This window comes from Pipistrellus kuhlii, unplaced genomic scaffold (genome assembly GCF_014108245.1).
Source record: "Pipistrellus kuhlii isolate mPipKuh1 unplaced genomic scaffold, mPipKuh1.p scaffold_m20_p_1, whole genome shotgun sequence".
NCBI lineage: Eukaryota > Metazoa > Chordata > Mammalia > Chiroptera > Vespertilionidae > Pipistrellus > Pipistrellus kuhlii.
Genome location: NW_023425404.1, coordinates 32,823,541 through 32,851,312, shown reverse-complemented (window position 1 = coordinate 32,851,312; position 27,772 = coordinate 32,823,541). Strand labels below are relative to the sequence as shown.

The 27,772-nt window shown below is 52.1% G+C and overlaps 1 protein-coding gene across 6 annotated transcripts in view; it reads right to left on the bottom strand.

Annotated features, from left to right (window-relative positions):
* MEGF11 (multiple EGF like domains 11) overlaps positions 1–27,772 on the bottom strand; it is a 329,202-nt gene that overhangs the window by 256,733 nt on the left and 44,697 nt on the right. The window lies entirely within an intron of this gene.

Below are 27,772 nucleotides of genomic sequence, written 5' to 3'. Positions count from 1 at the left end.
CCCTGGGACAGGCCAAGGCTAGACTTTCCTTCTCGGTTCTTTCTGAGAGCCCCCCAAAAATAAACTCCAGGCTGCTGCTGGAGTTGCTGTGACCACTGGGATGGAGGGAGGGAGAGATGGAGGGAGGGAGGCTGGGAGGGAGGGAGGGAGGGAGGACAGCCAATGTTTCTGCCAGACTCCCCAAAACAGATGCCCTCTTCGCTGAAGAAGAGACTGAAGAGGAGAAGAGTGGACAAGCCAGAGCAGGGAGGAAGGCAGGACTTCCACCAAAGTGAAGCAAGGCCCCAGCCTCAGCCCCTAGTCTAGGGGTGTCGAACTCAATCAGAGAAGGGGCCAAAATCTAAAATCCAGCCTAAATCGCGGGCCGAATGGTTTACTGAACAGTCATAAACTGTCATTGTGATGGAAACGCAGCGGAGTGCAGTGATGACAGCGCAGTGCGGGCCACATTGCAAGGCCTGGCGGGACGGATTTGGCCCGCGGGCCTTGTGTTTGACACATGTGCCCTAGTCCTTCCTGCTCCTGGAAGGATAGAGCTGATGCGGATGGTGGGATGGAGAGGACAGGGTCCCTCACCGGAAATGAGGCTGGGTTCTGTCTAGGATTCAGAGACCTTAACCCTACACTGCCTTGTGCTCCGCCCTTGGGGTGAGGTCCCTGGAGAAGGGGATGGAAGGTAGGAGGAGGGGCCAGCACTGGGTTCAGCGCTTGAGTCACCTGTTCAAGTCTCCACACACTCTCCCTGCCAAGTCTCTTTAACCCACACTGAGACCGCCTCCCCTGGGCTCCCCAATCCCATGTGGGGCGGGGTCACTCCCTGTGGATGCACCACCACTCTCTCTTCCTTCCAATGCCCCCCCCACCCCCGGACATCGCCCCCTCCCACCTTCACACGCTGTCAACAGCTCCCTTCACAAGGTCATCATTGCCCACTAATTGTCCAAAATTCCACTCCCTCATCCTTCTTGGTTAGGAATTGATTTAAGGGATGAGTTCAATATCCCTGCCGTCTCCCAGTGCTTATTAACTCCCTGCGCCTGCAGCGCCCGGTGCAGGGCCCCGCTCACCTCATACGGCTTCGCCCGCACTGATTGGAAAAGCCCCGGCCTGTAGGCCTGCAGGATGGGAGGCCTAATGTGCACTAATCTATCATCACTTCTCGGGCTGGCAGAGTGACGGATGGCGGCGGTGGCTGGCCATGGCGGCCCGGCGCCTCCTCCAGCACCAGCTGCGTCAGGAGTTGGCTCGGCAGGAGAATGACGGCCACCTTTGTCTAGGCTGGCAGGGGAGGCACCGTCTGGCAAGTGCACGGACCCAAGGCATCAAGCAGGAATCAATAAATGTCTCTCCCCCACCCCACGTCCCTCTGAGAGTCCATCCTAGGGCAGGAAGGTCGCTTGGGGCCATTCCCCTAGGGGCTGGCCTGCCAGTCAATGGGCCTCCCAGTAGCTGCTTCTCGTGGCGTTCAACCAACAAGGAGCCCCAGCAGCAAATGGGAGGGACCATGTGTTTATTAGAAGGACCCTCTCCCTGTAGGGCCACCTGGGACCGGCTGTGTCCTGAAGGTCCCAGCTCCTTCCCTCTTCTCTGCCTTCCTCGCCCCTCCTGGGTGAGGGCGGAAACAGCCTCACTGTCACTCACCCCACGTGCTGCACAAGTCCGTTCATTCACCTCTCCTCAGAACCCTATTAGAAACTGAACAATACACCTCATCTTACCAATGAGGAAACTGAGGCTCAGAGAGGACCAGCGCCTACTGTGGGTCACACCATGAACTGATGGCAGGGCTGACTCCAGAGCTCATGTCTTCTGACTGTCTGATAAGATGATGCCGCCTGACGTTCTGTGTTTGCCTAACCATGGAACACGTCTCCTTATTCCGGCCACGCCGTGAACAATGGTGCCGGGGTGCTCACAGACCTGCCCCTGCCAGAGATGGTAACATCACCTTGGGGGTAATTCTAGCCTCCTCGGCGCCTTCCTGATGCTGGGTCACCCGCCCCCTCCGGACTGCTCTGTGGTTGGAGACCCTTTCCTTCTAGTCCTTCTATCTGCCCCTCGGGCAACCATCGCCTTTCAGCGAAAATGCTGAGCCCCAGGCCACCTCCTATCGTAATCAAACCTCAACCAAACAACAGATTGGAGGTTTAAATTCCCACCAAAAAGCCTGCCTTTTTAAATAAGTCTTTCCTTACAGAAGACGATTATTTAGTCAATAAATTTCTATTCCACCTTCTCCTATGGGCCAGGGATGAGACTGGACACTAGAGTTATCATAGTCTAGCAGGGGACGTAAGCAGCCAATGCAACTCAGGGTGTTCCGAAATAAAAACTACGAAGCTGATGATGCATGATTGGCTCCCCCTCCTCCCTACCTCCTCCCTGCCCCCAAGGTGGCCGGTGAGGTCCAGAGGGTCAACACCAAGCGCTGCGAACGGCATAGGAAGGTCCAACCCACCTTTCCGCACAGACTCATGGGAGCACTGGCCCCGCGAGAGGTCTGCCACGAATCAGCAGCCCATCCCAGCAGACTGAGTCCGTCTTCCCTTCTAAGCCCGGGGCCTCTCCTCCAGAGCGGTCCCAGAAGGGACTGGCCACGCGCTCTCCCTTGGCCTGAGCCGCTGGCCCACAAGCCCCCACACACTGTCCCCCAGAGAGACCCGATCCTCTCCCCGGGCTTCCAAGCTCCTGGTGATCCGTCACCTGCGCGGGGCTTTGTGGTCTGTTCCTGGCACATCCTTCTCCTCCACAGGAGTGGGAACCCAGGGGAGCTGCCAAGTCCACATTCACCTGGTCCAAATCCAAGTCATCAGCAAATTCCATCCCCACAGCCACCCTGAGATGGAACGAGCAGTCGGCCAAAAGGGTTCCCCAAAGGTCAGCATGAGGCCAGGAACTGGAAAGGGGCTGGGGGAGTGGGAGGGGGGAGGGCTGCTCTGTTATAACCCTCAGGGAACTGCCTGCCCCACCCCTTCCAAGAGGGGAATAAGGCCTGGACCCAGGGCCACACCAGGGGAAACTGGCCCGAGTGTTTGAACCCCTGGGCAGGGCATGGAAAGGCCTGGTCCCTCCCCCACGCTGCCACTACCCACCCAGGCCTTTTCTGCAAAAGGAGGGTTGGATCAGATGAGTCTTAGTGCTCTCAGGGGTGTGACTGCAGTTTTCTGTGGAGAAGGAAGAGCAGTGGCCTAAACCTGGTACGGCACTGCAGACAGCCAGAACCCCACAATGCCCTTCCTTCCGCAGAGCCCAGCCCCGCCCCTGGGCCCATCTCACTGTTGAGAGAAGTTGCTCTGAGGATCTGGCCCAGATCATCCCGAAAGGAGTCAAGATCCCCAATCCCCCGGCAGACACCTCCTCCCCCAGCCTCCTCTCCCCTCTCCAGGCTGTCTGTCCTCTTTGGAGCCTGAATTATCTAGAACCGCACTGTCCCATCTGGTGGCCACGTGTGGCTATTTAAACCTCAGTTCGTCAAGATCAAGTGCAATATCAATGCAATTTAAAACTCAAATCCTCAGTCACCCTGGTCACACTTCCTGTCCTCAGTGGCCGCACAGGGCAGGCAGCTGCTGGACTGGACAGAGCAGCTACAGACACTTCCATCCCTGCACACGTGCCAGGCTAGAGGCCGGCCTCTGTTGGTGCCAAGTGCTTCCTCTGGCTCCCCTGATTCCTTCCTTCCTTCCTGCTGCGGAGTAAGCCCACTCTCTCCAGCCCCCGGGGCGGGGGTTCCTGTCTGCCTGAGAGACAGCCATGGACACGTCAGTCACCCGTGTCCTAAGAAGGACACAGTCGAGCAAAAGATCATCCAGCTCCTGGGAGAAGTTACTAACAGACGCTACATTTCAAGAAGTGATGATGTTCACCGACCATCCCCTAACCAGCCTCTCCTTCCTCACTTGATCCGTCCCTGTCTAATTCCCATTCTCCAGGATGCTACGCAGAGGGAGGGGGCAGAGGAGAGCCAGAGGATGCGTGTGGGGCCCCAGGATTTGGAATATTTCTGCTGGTGTGACCAGAGGAAGCTCAGAAAAACCCCCCAGCAATCATTTTTTTAGTCCTCCATTTTTCCAGAAATCATTCATATAAATGGCTGGGAAAAGCTCCACAAGGGGTTAAAAGCCAATAAAAGACCCGTTCTCTGGTAGCATAGAAGCCTGGCAGGGGTGGGGATGGAGGAGTGAGAACCAGACAGCTAAATGGGTTACCCAGAAATTACAGGAGGCTTTTAAAAGAAGGAAACTTAGCATATGTCAGGCCTATAATGTATAGACAATAATTAGTTTCCACTGAATTTTTGTATTTAATTTTGTGGTGACTATCTCCTTTTACATCATGCATTCAGCAATCACTCTTCTTCTCGCTTAATATGCACAGTAATCTTTCTCCTCCTATGTCACATATTCAATAACTCCTCTCCCTCCGGTTCCAGGGGCGTACGATGAGGGAAATGTCACATTTTAAATTAGGAACAGCTGTGTTTTTGTTTTTCCGTTTCACCTCCACTGATGCCCTGTGAGTACCGTGAGCTCCAAAAAGCAGCACGGGGCTCCCTGCCTGTCCGAGTCCTCAATCCTGAGGCCTTGGGGAGGGCTTGCTCTGAGGACCGGACACCCCTCAGGCACCTAGCAGGCCAGAGAAGGGAGCGCTGAGCAACTAGCCAGTCCAGTCCCTGCCAAGGGGAGGACAGGAAGCTCCTCCGCCAGCACCTGTGAGGGGTGGGCCCCACCTGGGCTCAGTGAGAGGACCCCGAGTCTCGGTTTGCTCATGGCCATGGACCTCTGTGTCTGAACGCCTAGATGTTGCCTTTGCTTCTCCCTGGGATGTAAAGGAGCGGACAGCAGCCAGGAGAGCAAGGCCGGGACTTGGGTGAAGTCAGTGAGGCACCGAAGGGATAAAAATTTAATGAGGCACTGGCTCCCAGGTGTCAGGCCTGCACTTGCGAACCCTAAGACCCAGTACCTCCTTAATTTTTTCAGCCCCAAGTGCCATGCTTGCCTCATCCAGGCCCTGCCCCTCAGAAGGACCAACCCCTAGTAGGTCTGGGAGTCAGAACCCCTGAGAGAGAGAGAGAGAGAGAGAGAGAGAGAGAGAGAGAGAGAGAGAGAGAGAGAGAGAGAGAGAGAGAGAGAGAGAGAGAGATGGAGATGCAAGAACAAGTGACTCAGGAAAGGAGTTCATTAAAATGCTTCAAGGGACTCCGAACTGCCAGAGTGTGGCTGTTGTTTTAAGACAGAGAGGAATTTAGCAAGAAATCAATCAACACACAAGCTGATAACTTATTCCTTGACAAAAAAGAAACAAAACCCCGTTAATTTTTGTGCAGCCTTTGGGTAGCCAGTGTCTGTTGCCGCTAATTAATTTTCCAGGATCTTCATTCTCCAGATATCTCAGAACATGGTGTGTCTGTCAGCCCCAGGAGGCATGGCCAACATCTGCTGTAGGGGTTGGTGATTCTGGAACCTGCACCACGCGGGAGGGAGGGGCTGAGCAGCACACAGCACGCTCTGGGGGCTTCGGCGCCAGGCTCCGCGGCCCCGCCTGCTCTGCTAACACTTCCCTGAGCTGTTCCAGCCAAGAGAACAGCACTGGGAACACAGAGCAGTGTGTGCCCGGGATGGACGTGAACTCACTCACACACACACACACACACACACACACACACTCACACACACTCACACACACACACACTCACACACACACACACACACACACTCACACACACACACACACTCACACACACACACTCACACACACACACACTCACACACACACACACTCACACACACTCACACACACACACTCACACACACACACACTCACACACACACACTCACACACACACACACTCACACACACTCACACACACACACTCACACTCACACTCAAACACACTCACACACACACACACACACACACTCACACACACTCACACACACACACACTCACACACACACACTCAAACACACTCACACACACACACTCACACACACACTCACATACACACACTCACACACACACACACTCACACACACACTCACACACACACACTCACACACACACTCACACACACACACTCACACACACACACTCACACATACTCACACACACTCACACATACACACACACTCACACATACACACACTCACACACTCACACACACATACACACTCACACACACACACACTACACACACACTCACACACACACACTCACATACACACACACTCACACACTCACACACACACTACACACACACTCACACACACACTCACACACATACTCACACACACACTCACACACACACTACACACACACTCACACACACACTCACACACACACCACACACACTCACACACACACACACACTCACTCACACACACACACACCCCTCCTGCCTCAGTTTTCCAAAGTGCAAAGTAAGGAGATTGTACGCAATCCGGTTTCAGATTCCTGCACCCAGATTACCCTGCTGAGCATTGAAGCCACGTGGATCCTTGTCTGTCTGTAGACTGCTTGAGGGCAAGGACTGAGTCTCATCCATTCTGGCCCCTGCCCCCTGCCCCCTGCCCCCAAGCACAGTGCCTAGCACCGTCTTACACACAAAACATGCCCAGGTACGGTCTCCCGGGTCGCACTGCAGCCTCCTCCTCCCCCATTCCCGGCAACCCCAGCCTGCCTGCCATCCCCAGACCAAGGAGGAACTTCCCGAGCCCTACTGCCGGGGTCTCAGGGCCCAGGAACCTTGATCTGGAGAGTCCCTTCTGCCTGCCAACTGTACAAGCTCTTTCGTGTCTCCCCAAAGGAGCAAATAAAAACACGAGACTTTCCCAGCCGGCGTGGCTCAGTGGTTGAGCATCGACCTATGAACCAGGAGGTCACCGTTCAACTCCTGGTCAGGGCACATGCCCAGGTTGTGGGCTCGATCCCCAGTGGGGGGTGTGCAGGAGGCAGCCAATCAATGATTCTCTCTCATCATTGATGTTTCTCTCTCTCTCCCTCTCCTCTCCTTTCTGAAATCAATAAAAATCTATTAAAAAAAACAACAACAAACCAACGAACATGAGACTTGATCCCATAAAGTTAGCCCCACGGGTGAAAACTTCAGATTAAATAAAACCCAAGAGTCTATAGGTTGCAGGCTTCTTCCATAACCTGAGCCCCCCGGGAACAAACACACTAGCGTTGGCCAGGACCCTCCCCTGACCGGGTTATTCTGAGAGGATGTGAAGGAACGAGAACGTACCCCAAGATTCCAGGACAAGTCAGCGGGTGGTGCCGTCCCCGGCAGCAGCATCCCAGCTCAGGACCGGAGGTTTGGCTCACCTCCCTGAGCGGCCTCCTTTGGAAAGTGACCTGACGAGAGGCAGACCCTCCACGTCCCTTCTCAGAGCGCCTGAGCCCCACGCACACCCCCTCCCCAAGGACGAGGATGCTCTCCGCTTCCGGGGAGCCCTCACCCCGAGCCCTCACGCACCTCACAGGCCCCACAAGGCCACACTGCATCTTGCTCCTCCTTCGCACGGCTTGTAGTTTCCTCTTATATTCATTTTTTTTCTTTTTTCTGTTTCTGTTTCCTCAAACAGTATGTGCCTCGCATGAATACCATACTCTCTCCGGCAGAAAAAAGGAGTGTGGAGGGGAAACGTGAGAGCAGTAATCCATTGTAACACTTTAGGGGAAACTGCAAGCAATTTCCATTCTATTGATCCTCCCTGGGCATCAAAGCCACACTGAGTTTATTTGGAAAATTAAATTCTGGAGCATGTAGCACGGGCCTCTAGTTAAGTTGTCTAGCTCTGCGGCCACAATTTAATTACGGTCTCACTCTGACTCTCCATTTAAATACAGCGCGGGCGCGGGCGCGGGCGCGGGCACGGGGAAGGCTCCTCGTCCCAGTCCCCGCGTGGCCGTGGCGCCTGGCCGGGACCCCGCGGCCACAGCGGAACAGCCACGTGAATCTCAATCACCCTCAGCTGAGTGCTCATCAGCTCCTCCTGCTGCTGCTTGCTTACATTTTAACATATGTAAACTGTATAACAGACTATATTCATTAAGCTGTACATGTTTACTAAGTCGATCCAATATTTGGAGTTTGCTCCTTGTTCAAAGGCAACTTAAACACTGTTATTATTAGAAGCAAAATAGCATTTTTCTGAGGCACAAATTGGTACACTGTGTCAGGTACGGGAAGTCCTCACTTAAATGTGTGTGTTTAGGTTTTGCAACTGTAAGTAAAACAAAACCAGTGTCACCATGGGCTAATTGATGTAAACAAGAGTTAACGAAGGACTTGTATACATGCATATAAATACAACCAATGGACACAAAACTCTGGGGAGAGAGGGTATGTATGGGAACTGGGGGGGGGGGGACATTGGTATATGTACAAAAACAATAATTTAATAAAAAAATTAAAAAAATTAAAAAAAAAGAGTTAAGTTCCTATAGCATTTCATAAATGTAATAATCACAGTCCATCTGGTTCCAGTGTTGTATGTTGTTCTCAGGCTTTGGGGACTCAGAAACAAGTAAACGTTAGGCACAGTGGTGCACACTCCCATGCACACTTGCGCACACACGTACATTAGAGGGCCTGGCAGAGATTTTCCAAATTTCTTTGTAGCCATCTAAGGACTATGCACTCATCTTCTTTTATCTGCTACTAGAGGCCTGGTGCATGAAAATTCATGTACTCGTGGGGGGGTGGGGGGGTCCCTCAGCCCAGCCTGCCCCTCACAGTCTGGGAGCCCTCAGGGGCAGGAGGCAACCTGGTGATCAGGGGAAGGCAATGTCCCATCACACCTCTGCTGCTGCCACTGCCAGCAGCACAAGCCTCGGCCAGCCCCGGTTACCTGAGCCTCGGGCAGCCCTGGGCAGCTGGGGTGCTGAGGGCAGGTCCAGCTGTACCATGCACCTTCCCCTGCCCCCTCCCCCTGCCCCCATCTCACAGGGCTGAAAGGACTGGGGGACTCTGACTGGGCACCACCATCTTGTGGCTATGGGTTTGATGGTCAATTTGCATATTCACTCTTTATTAGATAGGATTATCATCCCAATTGCATGAGCACCTACAGAGACATAAGATGAAAGTTTTAGAATAATGAAAATGTCCTTAATAGTGCATACATTTACCTTCATGAGGAACTCACTACCTTGTTCTCATTTTCCCTGGTCATAGGTCCACTGATCACTTTTGGAAACCACTGGCATGGAGCGATTTTTCTTCATTAAATTTGCATTTAGAGCTGATGCTGGGAGAGGTGTGGTCTCTGCTTGCTGCTGCTCGGCAGCCCAGGTAATCAGGAGCAAAGGGCCACTTTCATCCCTTCAAGGGACCAACCTGGCACCTTCTGGGTTCCTCCAGTGCTGACCCTTTTGCCCCCAAACAAGGTAGCGTTCCACGGAAGTTCTCCTGGAGAATGTCCTCCGGGCAACCAGCCAGGCCTCCTTCCCTGCGTCCCACAAACAGCACAGAGCCTGACACAGGGAGAGTCTCACTTAATAGTTGCTGAATTCCATCAAAAAGTCACTGGCCCCTCCCAACTGAGCCCAGAGGAACCCCCACCCCATCCTCAAGATTCCCCAGCCTCCTCTCTGCAGGGCAGCCCCCATCTAAGGACCGTCAGCATGCAGAATAGGGAGGGAGGGAGTCATGTCTTTCAGTGATCTCAGAACCAAAGGCAACGAGAGCTGCCATTCCTCCTCCCCTCACCCCCTCCATGAGCTTGCTCCCTGATGCTCACTGGTCCTGAGATCCCTTTGGAAGAAGTGACTTTTCCTACTGCAGGTGCCAGGGGTGAGAAGGACCGGAGAGAGCCGCGATGCTTGATCCTCCAGGTCTCTCCAGAGGGAACATCAGCAGTATTTGACAAGCTGGCCAGCTCCCCCGGGAGCAGAACTGTCATTAAGCCAAGTGAGAAATCATTACCTGATCTATAAATGATTACAGGGAAGTGGGAACTGTCACTACCTTCTGAGGAGTTTGCAGAATTGGGATTTTACACAAACCTGCAAACCGGAGCAACACTCGGCTCCCTGGAGCAGCCGGTGTATTATTCACAGGGAAAAAAGGCACAAGTTAGGGCCTTTATGAATTCAGGGAGGAAGAGGGGGTCTCGGGGACTCTGGCTATCAAAGGATTTCAGACCATCCATGGTGTCAGCCAGAAACTTAACTCAAAGGAAAACATAACCATTCAGATCTTCTGCCTGACAGTCTGGAGGCCTAAGACTTGATGAGGTCTTTCCACAGGCAAAATAAGCAAACCAGAGTCACAGCTGCAGGCAACTCGGCCATTTAATCAAAGACGCTGCTTTAACGCAGACCGAGACGGTGTGCAGCCTACCCAGACGGCGTTCAGCCTACAGCGGGGAGGGGAGCTGGTGACATCCTTAGGTGCTGGGGCCTGTCACTCGGGGAATGGATGAGTGAAAGCGGTGGACACACACTACAGAGAAGTCAGCATCCATAAGAAACCGTGGGCTTGGATGCACCTCAAACCATAAAGTATGTCCCAGACCACGGTGTCGGGGAGAAAAATTAGGAATGAAAGGTTTGCTGCACACGGAAATGTATGTAAATGTAAAACACATACACGGAAAGACGCTACATATTTTATAGTGATAACATGCATATTTTAGAACATATTCCAACACGTTAGGATGGATGAGGTCGGGAGGAGGGTAGTAAGCCTGAGGCTAGGGGAAGGAGAAAAGACACAAAGGAAGACCATGCAAAGCTATTCGCTGAGTGTAAGTCACTCAGCTTCCTGCGTCTGCATTCCACAGACAAGATGGTGGGGGTGGGAGAGGAGGGAAAGGAGAGAAACAAAAAGTCCAGACTGCCTCTCAAACTTGGACGTGTATGCAAATGTCCTGGGATCTTGTTAGAATGCGGGTTCTGAGTCCAGGACCGGGTGGGGCTTGAGGTCCCTCATTGCTAACACGCTGGGGGCAGGGGGAGACACAAACACCGCGGAGCCACGGACCTCACTTTGAGCTGCAAGGACTTAAGAGATTTACCCAAGATAAAGAATGAGCAGCAAAGTCCAAGTAAGAGCCTACATATCCAATATGGATGAATTTCAAGATAATTATGCTGCATGAAAGAAGACAGACAAAAAAGAGTACATTATCATAATGGATGCTTCCATTTATCTAAACTCCTCGTACATGCATACTAATCCACAATGACAAAAGGCAGATCCGTGGCTGCCTGACCAATGGATTACAAAGGAAACGTTGGGAGATAATGGATATATTCCCTATCTTGGTTCCGGTGATAGGTTTGCTAGGTACATACCTATGTCACCTCATCAAACTGCATTTCAAATGTGCACGGTTCACGGTGCATCAGTTATCCCTCAACAAAACTGAAAACAGACACCAAGGGCCTGTGCCCTCCCTCCCACTAAAGACGCCCCTGCGTGCATGGCGAGCGGAGCCGAACAGTGTTAGCTGGGAAAGGCTCTCCGGGCTGGAACCACCCCGTTGTCTCCTCCAGAACTCCTGCCTCAGCCCAGGGACCAGCTCACCCCAGGCCTGCTTCGGAGTCTGTGCCCCTCCACCCTCTCCACCTTCTCCTCCGTTCACCTCCTAACCCGACACTTCACATCCTTCAAGACAAAGGGCATGAAGACCAAAAGCCAGCCCTGGCTGAGTAGCTCAGCAGGTTAAGAGTGTCATCCCCAAAACACCAAGGTTGCAGGTTTGATACCCGGTCAGGACACAGAGGGAGGCAACCAATGAATGCGTAAATAAGGGGAACAACAAATCAATTCCTCCTCCTCCTGCTCCTTCTCTCTACCTCTCTCCCTCCCTCCCTCCCTCCTCTCGCTCTCTCTTAAAAATAAAATTTTAAAAAAAGAAAACTTTTAAGACCAAAGACACACCCTGCCTTTGGTGCCTCCCACCTACTCCTCAAAAAACCCTCTTAGCACCCCTCCCCTCTCACTCTCCACCCCTGCCACTCTGACTTCCTTTAGTTCTCCCAAAGCCCTGTCTACCCCTTCGGGATCTGTCTCCAATGCCCACCTGCTGTCCCAGCTGCTGTCCCCCCTCCCTTGCCCAGTGAACTCCTACTCAGCCTGCAGGCCCCGCTCAGGTGCCCTTCCTCACAGCCTGTCCTGACCAGCGCCCGCCCCGGCTCTGTCGCTCTACACTTCCCTAGATCCCTGCTCCTCTCCTTCCGAGCACAGACTCTGACCGGGGTGAGTGCTTACTGCAGGCTTGCCTCTTCTCCTACACCAGGAGCTCCAGGAAGGGATGCCATGCTCTTGCTTACCTCTCTGCCAGCACCTCACACAGTGCATGGCCCACAGGAGGTACCCCATAAATACTCCGCTGTGAAAGGATGCTCAGTGACCTGGCCAAAAGGGCCTCTGGCCATCCCAGGGAAAGACACCACTAGGATTTGGGGACCACAGCTCACTGACAACCCGGACTCAAGTTTCGGGGAAGAGACCTGAACCATAATGTACCAAGACACGGGTAATCCGAAAGTTCTCCCTTACATTCCACCTGGTCCTCACCCTCCCTTTCTAAGCAACTCTGCATATTGTGAACAGCATGCTTGCCTTTGTGAGCCTTTTTCCTCCCACAGTGTCAACACCATTATGTTGGGATGGAATTGTTTCCTTTCTGGCTTGGATCCCACCCTGTGCATTTCGGAGGATGATATGGACCTGAACAAAAGTCCCCTCAGGCAGGGCTGCCAAGCCCCAGGCCTTCTCCCCGCCCAGAGCGAAGACTCTGGAACCAGAAGGGCCACTCCAAAGGGGGTGAGATGGAGGAGATGGGTCAGGAGCAGAGACACCAGGAGAAATGGGTGCCTCACAGGGAGGAAAGGTCAGAGGGCAGGGGTCGGATGCCTGATCAGCAGCCAGGCGCCAGAGAGACCAGCTCAGTGGTGGACAAAGTGCAGCTCGCGAGCCACATGCGGCTCTTTGGCCCCTTGAGTGTTCTAACGCCATTTCTTCAAAATAGACTCGCCCAGGCCGAAAACCAGCTTCTGCGCATGGGCCACGAAGTTTCAATCGCACTGTACATGTGCTCCCGCACGTGGTATTTTGTGGAAGAGCCACAGTCAAGGGGTCAGAGACGCATATGACTCACGAGCCGTGGTTTGCCAACCACTGGACCAGCTCATCAGAAGTAGAGCCAGGCAGGGCTCAAAGGGTTGGGCAAACAGCCGGGCATCTGGAGACCCAGAGGGCCTAGACTAACCCCAAGCAGCCTCTGCCCCCCACACCTACACCCTCCCAGAGCTGCCATCACTCCTGCTCTTCCCTCTGCTGTAGCTCTCCCCGCTCCCCATTAGCACCCTGGTCATGTCTCTTCCCAAACTCTATCCGGGTGTGGGGCCACCTCAGCAGCAACCTGGGAGGTCAGGAAGGGTAAACCTCCGGACATTTCTTCATACGTCCAGCTATGCCCCGCCCGATGGGGACATGGACCTGCATGAGGGGTTTCCCTGACACATCCCATAGTTCTCAGCTTCTCCATTGCTTGAGATGACACAGGAGGGAGGGATTTCACAGCACAGACCTCCTGGAAGTCAGAGATTCCCGGTGAGCTGTCCCTGAAGTCCAGGCATTGCCCCGGAGCCCAGAGTTTTTTGTAGGAAGAGCAGCTGATACCTGGGGAGCCAGTACGGACTCTGTCCACCCTGTCCCTGGACTGCCCAGTGGGCCTCTCTCTCCCGAGCTGCTTCCTGAAGACCCAGAGGATGGTGATGCTGTGGGCATCCCTTCTTTGCCACAAGCCACCAGAGTCGGCCTCCATGGCGATAGGGCTGGCATCATTCTCTGAAGGCTTACAGGTCACCCAAGGTGGCTTCCAGAGAACAGGAAGCTACCCACCGTGGGAGATCATCCTCAAGAAAACACACAGACCACGAGACGTGTGGCTAGTCCTGGGCGTATGCTTCCGGCTCCCTCCCTCAGGAACCGGCTGTCTGTCACGGAGTGGTCCTGACCTGCTGCTAAGCCAGCGACCATGCTGAGCCTCCACCCAGCGGATGGGGAATGAAACCCAAAGGTGCATGCCCCTCATGCGAATAACAAAATAGCTGACGGACAGTTCATTTATTGCTTTCTCTCCTCCCTGGCAGCTGGGACAGGCATGATTATCACCTCCTGTGAAGGAGGAAACTGGGGCTCAGGGAGGTTAAGAAACTTGCCCAAGGTCATGGAGCTGGTGATGGCGGAGCCAGGGCTTAACCCAGAGGCAGCAACAACGCTGAAGTGAATCCCATCCTCCCTGTGATCCTCGCCCGCTCGGCCACCCACCAGCTGGGTGGTGCTGGGACCGTTAACCTCTCTGAACCCATTTCCTCTCCTAACAAACACGTTAATTACAGTCTATCTCACGCGGTACAAGAAGAATAAAACAAGATGAAAGTGCTGCCACAGAGAAAGCAGTTAATAAGTGTTTGTTTCTTCTTTCCAATTCCAAACCATAAAACATGTTGTTCTGTGGCCATTCCAACATGGAGGTTGCAAAGGACTTTTCAGGGAAAAAGGAAACACGTTCTCAAGAAAGTGGGATCTAAGAGCATGCCTGGCCCAAGCAGGTCTCTGACTTCAGCCACCCAGGTGCTGCAGCGCCTTCTTTCACTCCCCCCTCGCCTGTCCCTCCTTCAAATGCATGCAAGCCCAGTCCCTGTCCACTGGGGGCCCACCCACGTGCTGTGTGTGGTTTGGAGGCGGAGCCAGGCCTGCCTCTAAGGGTGGAAGTCCATCAGCAACCCTGAGACTGACCAGAGCTGAGCTTCATACCCAGGGACCAGCGGAGAGGGTGGCTTCCCTCCCTTCCCAGTCTCGGTTCCCGCAGGCGGGTCCCAGGTGCTTGGTGGCATTGAAGTAGCCTTGTGAGCTCATGTGCGAAGCACTTCCTCTCCCGTCTGTTACTCACTTCCCTCCCCGGAGCCCCGGCCGAGAGGCAGCTGTCAACCCCTTTCACAGGGAAGAAAATCACAAAAGACTGTCCAGGGCCATGGGGCTTGATCTCAACAGCCCAGAGCCCACATTTCTGGCCACCTCCATGTCCTATTCCAGCGCCCTTCAGGGTCCCATGTACTCCCTGAGGACCCCCAGCCAGGATCAAACCTAAACCTCCCTGCACCAATGTCAACTCCATGACATTTTTATGACTGAGCTACAGTTCTGTAAGAGAGTGCCCTTGCTTTTAGGAAATTCACATTGAAATATTTAAGGGCAAAGGAGCATCGTGTCTCAATTATCAAACAGTTCAGATAAGCACCCCCAGGGCAGGGTTTCTCAGCCTCGCACTATGGGTATTCGGGGCTGGATAATCTGGTGCTGGGGGCAGAGGGGGCTGTCTGTCATCCTCGAATATTTTGCAGCACCCTGGTCTCTACCCACTAGATGCCAGTAACACACACCCCCCACCCCACTCTCAAGTGTCACAGAATTGTCTCCAGACATTGCCAGTGGGGCCAAAACGGCTCCCTGTTGAGAACCAGAAAGAGAGAGAGAATGTCAAATGTGAACCTTACTTTCCTGTAAGTCTGAAATGATTTCCAAATAAAAAGTTTAAAAAAAAAATTGATGAGCACTTAGAATGGAAGGAAGAAGGGAGGGAGGGAGGGAGGAAGGGAGAGAGGGAGGGAGAGTGGGAAGGAGGGAGGGAGGAGGGGGAGGGGGGGAGGGAAAGGGAGGGAGGGAGAGAGGGGGAAAGGAGGAAGAAAAGGAAGGAGGGAGAGGAACTGGAGGGAGGGAGGGAGGAAGGAGAGGGAGGGAAGAAGGAAGGAAGGACCTTGCCAGGTTTCCAGCTCTATCTCTGCCCAAGGGCCTTGGCTCACAGGTTGGTTATACTCCCACGTGCCAGAGCCTGCCAGACCTTCCAAACACATGTGCTCCCTGAGGCCTCAGCCCTGAGGAAGGTGCTGGAATGTCCACTGGACAGAAGGGAGCCCAAGGCTGCAAGGGAGGTGCCAAGGTGCCCCGGGACTGAGCCCTGCTCCTTACCCCTCTCCGGCCCCACACAGACAGCCCCGGGCTCTCCCAGCCTCCACCCAGCACCTGGGGGCTCCTTTGCCAAAAAAAAAACCAAAAAAAACCAAACACCAAAACCCACAAATGTTAATCACAGGCACATTTTTTCTTATTCTCCTTCCCCAGGGGCATCGCTGGGCTGGGCAAAGTTGCCTTTCAGATGTTTCCAAGTCAGCAGATTTTGCCTCCTGCCTTCGCCCTGCGATCTGTGATTATTCAGACTCAAACTGGCTAGCTGCCACGAGGAGCAACTTGGTTATCCGGGGGAAAATATCCCAAACTTCCCAATTAATAAATAAGCAAAGAAACAAACAAGGCGAGGAAGGCAGTCGGGGGAGGAATGGGGAGAGAAGGAAAGTAAATTGCACAAATGCAAATTAGAATTATTTAAAAATTAAAAGTTACTCTTTTAAATTATTGAACCTAATTACCACCTGGCTCTCCCGCGGAGACAGTCTCTTGTGTTCCGTGGCGCAGAGAGGATTAAGCCGAATCCCCGGGCACCGGCACTAGCCAGGCGAGGCCAGGAGAATCGAAGTTTCCAAATACCTGTGGGCTGGGGCGGAGGGAGAGGTGGGCTGTGGCACCAATAGCAGTAAGAAAGGGGAGTGAGAAGCGTAATTAATGTGGGTATCGCATTTCATGGCTTACAGCCCACTTTCTCGTTTTTATTTAATCCTCACACCCACCAGAAGGCCCACATTGCTAGTCCCATCGTACATGTGAGAAGCCAAGGTCCAGGGTCACAAAGCAATAAACCAGGCCTGGAGCCCTGCCCCTGCACAAAGGCCTGGGAGCCCCCCCCCCCCGCCTCCCCCCCCCCCGCGTCCCTGCCCTCTAACCCCCACCACCACCCCCTCCACCACCACCGCTGCCTTCCTTGCCTGTTTGTCGGACCAGACCCCTGGAGGACATGGGAAAGACAGTCAAACCAACCTGTTCTGTGCCCACCTTTGCAGCCACCCTGCTGAGTGCTCTTGGGAAAGAAACCTCACCCCCCCAAGCCTGTTTCCTCGAGGAGAGGGGGGATGACATGTCCCACACCGGCCTGTTAAGAGCGTTTCGGGAGACGGGTATCGAAGGCACCTGGCACCCGTTTTCAATGCCAGGGCCCTCACAGCTCCAAGGAGCAGCCGGGGGAGATAAGGGCGTTACATCTCCATTCCACCGCGAGCTGGTGCCCGGGCAGGCTGCACGCTGCAGGCACCAGGGAGCTCTGAGATTCCCACAGCCCGTGCGTGCTCCCAGAGCAAGCAGCCAGAGCCTCCGTGTGTCTAAGGCCTTCTGGACGGGTCCAACATGCAACCACAGTCACATCCCTTCATGCTAATCTGCCTCCACTTGGAGCCTGAAGATATGGATATGACATGGATCCCTCTGCAACTGGAGCGGCATGGGGCAGACGGGCACTCGGGGGAGCATTTCTCACGGGCTCTGGAAGGGACGCTGTGCATATCCCTTTGGGAAGGGGTCAGAACGGAAATGTGCCCTCTGTGACAGAGAACAGAAGCAATTAGAGCCCTCCCCCAACATGTATGTGACCAAACCCAGCCAGGTCCCTGGGCAGTAGAATGGGGAAGGAGTGGGGTAGGAGGGGTAATGGGTGATCATGAGAAAGCTCCTTCAAATTGCCACACAAAAGCCTCTAAGTGAGCCTTGCCCACGTGAGACCCTCAAAGGAACACTCCAGATGACATGACAGCCCCCCCCCCCACACTCTGGACCTTAGCACATGCACACCATCTCTGGGGTGGCTCCATTCACCCACCCCACAAGGCACAGTGAGATTCACAATACACCCCCATAGGCCCTGGGCACCACTCAGAGCTTCAATTTCCTGTCTATTAATCCAGGAAGGGTCTAATTTGCATGTCGTTTGCATAAATTTACTTGTTTCCAGCCAAGAAAGACCCCAACATTAAGCAGGTGAGATAAAATAAATTGGCTTATTTATTGTCCCTCCTGCTGCAATTGTATTCCAACCTAACCTCATGGAGTCACAGGGGAGATTTTAACCCTGCAGCCTGGAGAGGGCCTGGCAGGGGGGGAGGGTTTGGGGGGGGCGGGGGAGAATGAAGACACATCCTGGCTGGACTTGCAGGGACAGAGGAAAAGTAGTTTTCTCCCCCCAAATCAGGCCAGGGGTAAGATGGAGGGCTGCCTCCGAAGGAGGGCCAGAGCAGTGTCACTGCTTCAGTTACACCGCCGGACCACTGCCCTGTCCTGGGGGAAGGCCCGCCCTTCAGAACGGTCATTTAATTCATACAGACACCCTGTCAGGGCCGGAAGCACAAAGGATTCAGCTTTTAAGGTCCCTCCTGACTCTAAGCTCTGACACTGGGGTTTCAATGGATGCTTTGCATCACACAGTTGGTAGAAAAATTGATTATATTAACAGCTGGCACCAGAATTCCTCTTAGGGAGGGAACTGTCTGGGGTTGGGTGGGGAGGCGCCTTCGATATGCTGCTTCTGAGACCTGGACCCCGAGGGCAACCAAAGAGGGGGCGCCACGGAGAGGGTGCCAGAGAGCAGATGCCATGAAGAGGGTGCCACAGAAAGGCTCCATGGAGGGGGCACTTAGAGAGGATGCCACAGAGATGGCACCATGGAGAGGGCGACTGCCTGCTTTTCTCAGAGAAGAGAGAGGGCAAGATGGGATGAAACCTAGGATTGATGAGGGTAAGTCCCTGATGTCAAGTTGGCTTCAAACTGACTCATCAGCCCAGTTCAGACAGCCTCTATGCCACTGTCAGTTACCAGAAATCTTGAGCTCATGGGGCACCCCTCTGCCCCCACCCTGGGGCAGCAGTGCTCCTCTCCGGAAGGCCACTTCCCACTCTTCTGAGTGACCACAGACCTCCTCTCCTTTGGGGAGGAAAGCATCTGCTGCCTCAGCAGGCGCTGGCGCTGGTGCTGGTGCAGAGCGTGGGCCCCGGCCCCTGCCCTGCACGCTGGGTTATCGCTGGAGCCGAGTCACAGCTCCTGTCTTCAAAGGATGAGGTAAACTTCTGTTTGTTTTCTCCTCTACTTCTTGATCCAAAGAAAAACCCCAGGGCTAAGAAATGCTGCTTCTAGAAACAATTAAATGGTTCTCGGCTTCCCTCACCTGGAAGGGAGTTGGCTTTGGAAATGAATGTCCCTGCTTTTCACATCCTGATGAAAGGACAGAGGAGCTCATCAGTAACAGTACCACCGACTGGGTCAGCTTCACAGAGGAGGCAGCCTTGCCTTTCCTGACTTGATGGGAAGACACAGCCCCGCCTCCAGGGACTCCCTGTCTGATGGGAAGACACACACACACACACCCGCCCCCAGGGACTTCCTGATTGATGGGAAGACACGCCCCGCCCCCAGGGACTCCCTGTCTGCTGCAGGGCGGGAGACGCCTGTCCTGCCCCACTGGAGCGCTCTGCCACAGGAATACCAGCCTTGCCTAGAAGTCCCACAGGTACTTTTGGTTATGGAGGAAACTCATTTTTTTACTCCAAGCCATTGTGATTCTACACAATTATGGCACATCCTCACCCAGCTGTTCATGGTCCCAGGCTGAAGCAGGTTCATTTGTGTTTCTATGGCTGCCCCTATTCTGTACCCAATGACTCCCTTAGTTCTTTGAAGAATTTCCCACTTCATTCATTCATTCATTTCTGGGACAAAATTTTGATTAAGCACCTACTATGTGCCAGGCACTGCCTTAAGCACAAGTGTATGATATTAAGCCAAGTAGGTATAGACCCTAAATTCAAGGAGCTTATATTCCTCAAGAGAGAGATACTAATAACCATTAAGTATATAACTACTAACTATAATATAGTTACATTTATTTGCTAGGGCTGCTGTTACAAATACCACATATTGGGTGGCTTAAAAACAGAAATGTATTTCTTTACAGCTCTAGAGCCAGAAATCCAAGATCAAGGTCTTGGCAGGATTGGTTTCTTCAGAGATCTCTCTCCTTGGCTTGCAGATGGCCATCTTCGGTGTCTTAATGTGGCTTTTCCTCCAGGTCCTAATCTCCTCCTCTTATAAGGACACCAGTCATGTGTGCTTTGGACTTACCTATATGACCTCCTTTTACTTCAATCACTGCTTTAAAGGTTCTATGTCCAAATACAGTCATTCTGAAGTACTGGAGATTAGCATGTCAACATATAACCTTAAGGGGGACATAATTCAGCTAATAATAATATTCTAAAAAATAAAAGTTCAGAGCATATAACAGTGGGAACAGGTAACACAAATCTGACTTGTCTGGGGGTCACTGATGTTTGAGTTTGTCTTGGCCTACACTCCCCCGAAGTTAGACTCTGAGAGAGAGGCATGCACGCAGGGAGCTGAATTGTGAGGTGACCTCAGAGGGCAGGGTCAGGGACAGGAGGAAAGACCGGCAACACGAGGATGCATTGTCCAGGAGGCCAATGCGACAAGCAACTGAGCTCATTCTGCTGGGATTCCTAGGAAGCATCTCAGAAGCATCCACCCAGGAAATGAAAGGGAGAGGCACTTATCCATCCCTGCGATTCTCATTGCTCAGGGATGGCCACACTGTACGCCTACATTGGTATGTGGGTTCCCCGGGGGGTCTCTCGCCTCAGTGTGAGAACTAAGTCCTGGACAGGAAGTGAGAGGCACGTTGAGTGGACCGAGGGGAGGCCTGTCAGATCACAACTGTGTGAAGCTGGTTACAGCCTGTGTGGAACCGGTCACCACAGCAGGGGCTGGAGTAAGATGTGGAGGTGAGAGGATATGAAAGGAGGTCCAAGAGGTATCAGTAGAAGCTGTGAGCTGCGGGAGGAGGAGGGGTGAACCAGAAAAGGGTAAGTGCAGGAAGAGCTTCCTAACAGCATGTGCAAAGACTGGGGAGCAGAAAGGAACATAGACATTCGGAACACTGAAAAGTCCATGTAGCTCAAGCTCAGGGGAGCATCAGTGGTGAGAGAAGAGGCTGGAAGGTAGGCACACGCCAGGCAATGCAGGACCACACATCAAAGACTCGGATCATTACCCTCAGAGGGATGGGCACTATTGAGGGGTTTCAAGAAGGGATAGGGAGAGCCTCATAACAAATGTGTGTTTTAAAAGTTTACCTACTTAGTGCAGACAGGTTTGGGGTGAAAAGCATGGCTCTTCGGTGACTTTCCTGAAGTGCAGCCTTCATCCTACCTGCTTCCACCCAGGAATGAAGGCAACCAAAACCCGAAACACAGAGGTCAGTGCCTCTAACTAAATGAACACTGTCTGTGGTGCCTGTAGATGGGTCATGGCCTGAAATGATTTCCTGGGAAGGAAATGGATAAGGAGGAGGAGGAGGCCTCCCGGGAAAGGAAGAAGATGGCTGGTCCAATGTCCTAGTAAACATGCTAATGACAGACATCTGGCAATAAATGAATGAAGTTTGCTAGCAGGGAATCCTTATCTCTGGAGTGCTTTCAGCAGATGTACCTGGTTTACCTGGGTGTTTGGGGTTGTTTGTGGTAAATAAATATGGAAATCTATGAATGCATGGAGCACGCATCTCTTTTGTCACTATGTAACTACCTGAGTATAAAGTTGAGATGCTTCAAAACCAAACTGGCTCCCTTCTATGGAAGTTACATAATCACATCCTGTTCTTAGAGATCTTGAGTGGAAAGTGGGCAGAGCAAGGCCTGACGTGCTAAGAAAGGGCTTGGTGAGCGGCTGTCACGGTCAAACTCTCCCTGCTTCACTTGTGCCTCCCGTATTCTTGAAATTATTCGTAAATCTTGATACCGGGTAAGGTCTCTGATTCAGGAGAGTCTGGTTTGACAATTCAATGTCTTGTGTCATCTCAGCAGGACAATATATGCAGTCTCATCCCAGGCTCATTAAATGAGCATTTTCTCTGCCTTTTGGACAATGGTCTCTCACAGAGATGATGTCTTTAGGTTCCAACTATATATCTACAAAGCCTCCAAAATTCCTTTGTCCTTAACTGTGTCCTAATGCAGCAATTTTCAATCTTTTTCATCCCACGGCATACCTAAACTAATTACTAAAATTCTGTGACACACCAAAAAAATATATTTTTTGCCAATCTAATAAAAAAAATAGATATAATTTAGATTCATTCACACTGGATGGCAATAGTTGTGTTGGCTGTTGTTTTTTTATTTGACAGTCTAAGGGAGTGGTTCTCAACCTTCCTAAGCCATGACCCTTTAATACAGTTCCTCATGTTGTGGTGACCCCCAATCATAAAATTATTTTCGCTGCTACTTCATAACTGTAATTTTGCTACTGTTAATGAATCGTTATGAAAATATATGATATGCAGAATATCTTAAGCGACCCCTGTGAAAGGATCATTCAACCCCGAAAGAGGTCGCGACCCACAGGATGAGAACCGCTGGTCTAAGGGGAAAGAGGTCAGTGCCTCCCAATAAAAAGTCAGGTATTGCATGTTTTTAAAATTCTTGTGGTACACTGGTTGAAAATCACTGTCCTAAAGGGTAGCTCCCAGCCAGAGTTGAACGTTTGCTCCAGTAGGGTCTACTTTTTTTTTTTTTTTTTTTTTTTTTGTAATATGTTCTTATTGATTTCAGAGAGGAAGGGGGAGGGAGAGAAGGATAGAAACATCAACAATGAGAGAGGATCATTGATTGGCTGCCTCCTGCATGCCCCCTACTGGAGATGGACCCCACAACCCGGGCATGTGCCCTGAATGGAATCAAACTGTGACCTTCTGGTTCATGGCTCAACACTCAACCATCAAGCCACACTGGCCAGGTGGGGCCACTTTTATTAATTCTCCATGAGCCCCAACCCTCAATAAGACCTCTGGGTTTCAAGAAATGTTGCCCACAGAACAAGTTACATTTACCAAAAAAAAATTAATAGTTTTTCCAACTTTAAATTAATCAAAGATATTCATAACTACCATTCAAGAGCTTCTGACCAGCGTGAAACCACCTACCATGTGAACTTGACAGCATCTCAGATAAAAGCGGAGAAAAATAGTGTCTGAACATGGATAAATGTTCAATGGGGGCAGGAGAGGACTCTTTTTGAAATTCTGGATATCCTTTTTAAAGGGACCCCAGTTGGAAACCACTGCTAATATATATTCCTTTATTCTCATTCACTTTTCTCCCATTTCTCTGGCCATTCTCAAAGCTTTCCCATTTTCCCTGTGGCTTATTTGCTAGCCCTTCTCTACCCACATGAGCTTAATGTCTGAAGCTCATCATGAATATTGATTTCCAAATCCCAGGCGAAAATGTTAAACAGCCATCCTGGGAGTAAACCACTGGGTGTGACTCTGAACCAAACCACGAGCTATTTTTCTCTCCGCCCAGATTTGCTCCTAATGGCTTGGGCCCCAACAATCCCACCCCTCCATAGCAGGTGTTCTCCAACGCCGAGTGCACAAAGGGATCTGTGGCTCTCAAGGGGGAAAATTTAATCTCCTATTTGTATTACTTGTTCTAAAAGAAGAAAACCATTGTTATTACTTAGTGTGCATTAACAAGCAGTACATGTGGATACTTCATTAATAAATTTACATATATTGGAATAGAACTCAAAACTCTTTTGAAAAAAAGAGCAGTGGACAATCCAAAAAATGTAAATACCACTGTTGAAAGTATTCTTCTATCCCCTACACTCTTCTCTATGCCTCCTTCCCTCCTTCCTGCAGCCCTATTGCCTGGATGTTTTTCTAGCTGCTGCTTTTCTCAAATCTCCACTCTGCTGCTATCTGCTTCAGCCCTCTGGCCTGCTCTCCACCTGATCTCCTGGACTTGGTATTTCAGAGGCCCCTTGTGTGCTGACCAGGCATCAATGAGTGTGAACCCTGCTCCCCATGCCAGCCCCTGAGACTCCCACACTATGACCCATTTCCTGAGCCCAGAGTCCAGCTCAACGCCAGGGCTCTACTTACATAGATAATTGTGTAGTCAACATAAGTGTCCCTTGCCCAGCCTGTGTGGCTCAGTGGTTGAGAGTCAACCTATGAACCAGGAGTTCACAGTTCAATTCCCGGTCATGGCACATGCCTGGGTTGCAGGCTCCATCCCCAGTAAGGGGGAAGAGGAGGCAGCCGAACCATAATTCTCTGTCATCATTGATGTTTCTACCTCTCTTCCTCTCCCTTCCTCTCTAAAATGAACAAAAATCTATATTTTTAAAAATGTCCCATAAATGTTTTCTACCTAGTCAAAACTAAAAAGAATCAAAATACCTACCAGTAGGTTTTGAGGGGAAATAAAACTTAAGAGTATATAAAACACTCCATTATGCAGCCATTAAAAATTATATTCTCCAGAAATTTCTAATGGCATGGGGACATTCTCAAGCCATAACATCACGTGACAAAGCAGGCCTCAAAAATCTACAAGTGTAACCTCAACTATGAAACTGTACATATGCAGAGGAAAACAAGCCTGGAAGGAACTCACCAGTGTCACTGGAGGCTTTCTCTGTCTTCATTCAACAAGGATTCACTGTCCAGCACTGAGCTAGACCGAGTTATGAAATCAAGGCTGACTTGGGTTTTCTACTGTGTACATTCCTGGGCTTTTCTAGTTTTCTACCAAAAGCAAGTTTTACTTTTATATTTATAAAAAATGAGAACTAAAAGTACTTTTCTTGGAAAAGCTTGTACTGTGAATCCAAAGACTGATTTGAACATCTGTATTGTATGTAGTAATTCCTGCTGTTTTAAATTTTTTTAAAAATCTGGGGCAATAGGGTGTTACTGCTTCTAGAGGAAAGGTGGTACCTTTTCGGGGTAGTTACACTCCTTAGAAATTTAAGGGTCTTCCCTCTTATCATCAGTCACCCTTCCCTTCCCTCAGAGGCCTTGAATGTTAGTGACTGGGCCCAAATTAGCAAAGGGGCTGGGACACAGGCAACCCCCCTCCACTGGAATCCAGCACACAAAGAGTGAAGTTAGACATAAGGCAGAACTTTCCTTTCAATGTGGTGGTTACACCATGAATTAGGGAGGCTCTCTTCCCCACCGGCCTCAGGAGTGGGCTGGGTGAGAGCAGGCCCACTGGAGCCTCCTTCTACCTCTAAGATGCCCGTTGCCTCTATGGAGCCGTGAGGGGGGGTCTTGTTGTGGGGATCACCACTGCTGAGATCCCAAAGCATTCCCATGCTCCCCATGCCAGTCCCGGAGACAAACACCACACAAGCTTACACACACAGCACAAAGCCAGTGAGCTAGACCAATGGTCAGCAAACCGAGGCTCGAGAGCCACATGCGGCCCTTTGGCCCCTTGAGTGTGGCTCTTCCACAAAATACCATGTGTGGGCGGGCACGCACATACAGTGCAATTGAAACTTCGTGGCCCATGTGCAGAAGTCGGTTTTCGGCCTGGGGGAGTCTATTTTGAAGAAGTGGCGTTAGCACACTCAAGGGGCCAAAGAGCCTCGGTTTGCCAACCACTGGGCTAGGCTGCCCCGACATGCACACCTCATCCAGGAGCAGCTGTGGTAGACCAGATGCCCCCCCAGGCCACCCAGGGCCAGATGAAGGATTTCTGATGCCCAATGACAGACCCGGAAGAGAAGCCCTCACACCTTCATAATCAGCACTCAACACTCCGTGGACCCCAATGAGGTTCACACTTCTCCCTCATCCCACCCCAACCCCAGTTCATCCATCCCCCTTCTCCCCTTCTTCCTCCAGGCCTCAGTCTCAGTAACATAACCCCTTCCCTCATTCCTGGTTCCCCTGCTCCCTCCTCTTCCTCCAGGATGGATGTGGGATTAGAGAGGCTGTTTCAAGGCTGAGGAGAAGCTCCACCTTATAGCCATTCTCAGAAAGGGGTGCAGGTGGGGTGGAATGGGGGGCTGGCCTAGAGAAAGCAGAGAACACTAGGGGGGAAAAAAGGGCAAATGAAAGCACACAGGTGCACAGAGCTGAGGCCGAGCAGCGCCGTACAGGGGTGTGTACCAGAGGAGAGGGTGAGGAGGTGAGCTGTGAAAACATGGATGAACACGGGGTGGGGGAGTCTTACAGAAGAGGTAACATTACCCTGCAATGTATATGAACCCTCCCTGCCCTACACTGTTTCTCCAAATGATGTCTTTAATGCCCTGAAACGTTTCCTACGGTTCAAAACCTGCCTCCAGGCCTTGCCATTCACTCCCAGAGTCCAGAGAGGGGAATGGCAGCTGGGGGCCAAAGCCACTGTAAGTGCCAAGACCCTAATGTACTTACCGGCACGTGCACGCACACGCACAAACACGCATTACAGACACACACCACACAAGTTTACACACACGACACACATACACACATGTGGCATACATGCCAGGCACATACACATGCCCTCCACGCAGCCATTAGAGCAATCAAAGCCCAGTGCCAGCTGAGCAGCCGGTATGGAGCCCGTGTTTTCCCAGGGAAATGTCTAATGGCAATGGAGAGCAATCATGCCCCGGTGAGTGCACATGATGGCCCTCCACGCTAAGGTCAAGTTCCATTCTTCTCAGTAACAGCCACTCAGTCGGAGTGAAAGGGGGTCTCCTGTCCCCTCCGAGGGGAGGGGGCACACTGCAGGCTGATTGACAGGCTGCTACCCAATCTCCCACCTCCCTCAGGGAAAGCCCTGCGGCCCCTGGCCCTGCCCCCCCACAGCCTGCCCACCCATCTTCTCCCTCCTCTGAGCAGCACAGCCCCAGCCCCTAATGGTTCACCCAGCACAGCATTCTGAGCCAACCCTCCCCTTTCTGGAAGCTTCCCTTTGTTCCTGTGGTTGGGTTTCCTTCAGGACCGGCAGCCAGGCAGCATTGTCTCGGGTCCCCAAGAGGATGTGAGTGTCCTGTCAGTGGGAGCTGGCCTCGCCCAGCGGGTCCTGGGGCAGACATATGCAGAACGTGTGAGCAGTGACAGGGAAAGGCACCACTCTCTTTCAGCCTTGACGACTGGGTCCTTCCGCCCTCAGAGCCTAAAGGAACTGACCAGAGGGGTCCAGCCACAGGAGGCAGCCGCTGTGCCCCCAGCCCTCATCTCTCCGGGCCGGAGAAAGCCTCCTCCTCACTTCACACCACAGACAGAGCGGCTCCAGAAGCTCTAACTCCCACACATCAGCCCAGTTCCCACACACCCTATCCTGCCTCTCTCTGCCCATCCCACCAACCCCAAAGTGCCTTCCGCACCCCCGGCCTGAGCTTGGGCACCCCCCCCCCAATGTGGGCAGCAGCTAAGACACCGAGTGACCACACACACAGGCCACTGGGCAGTATTTATGGGGCATCACCAATCCTCTGGGGCAGAAGGGAAAAGTCGCTCTGAATGGCACCCACCACCACGTCTGATTTCCCAGGAGGCAGCGGGAGTCCACTTGTTCTTTCATTTGGAACTGGCCTTGGGGAGGAGGCGGGGTCCTGGAGCTTCTCGTCAGACTCTGGGTTCCAGGGAAGGAACACGGGCACAAGCCTAAGTTGTCCTGAACACAGACTGTGAGTACCTGAGGGGTGACCTTGCAGACCCCTTCTTATGCCACAAGTGGCCTGCTGACAAGAAAGATAGAGTCCAAGGAGAACTCTGGTCTCAGAGGGAAACTGAGTCAGGCGGTCCCATTTTTGACCCCAGATACTTCTGTTCTTTCCTCCCCAGAATTAACCAAAACAAGACTGTTCAAAGGTTAGAAAGAATCACTCAGGTTAAATATGACAAAGAGACCAAACAAGCAATCTGATGATTCATAATTTTTCATTGGAGTTGGTTTGGGGGCAGGGGGGGGGGGGTTATAAAAGACATTTGGGGGACAATAAAGAAA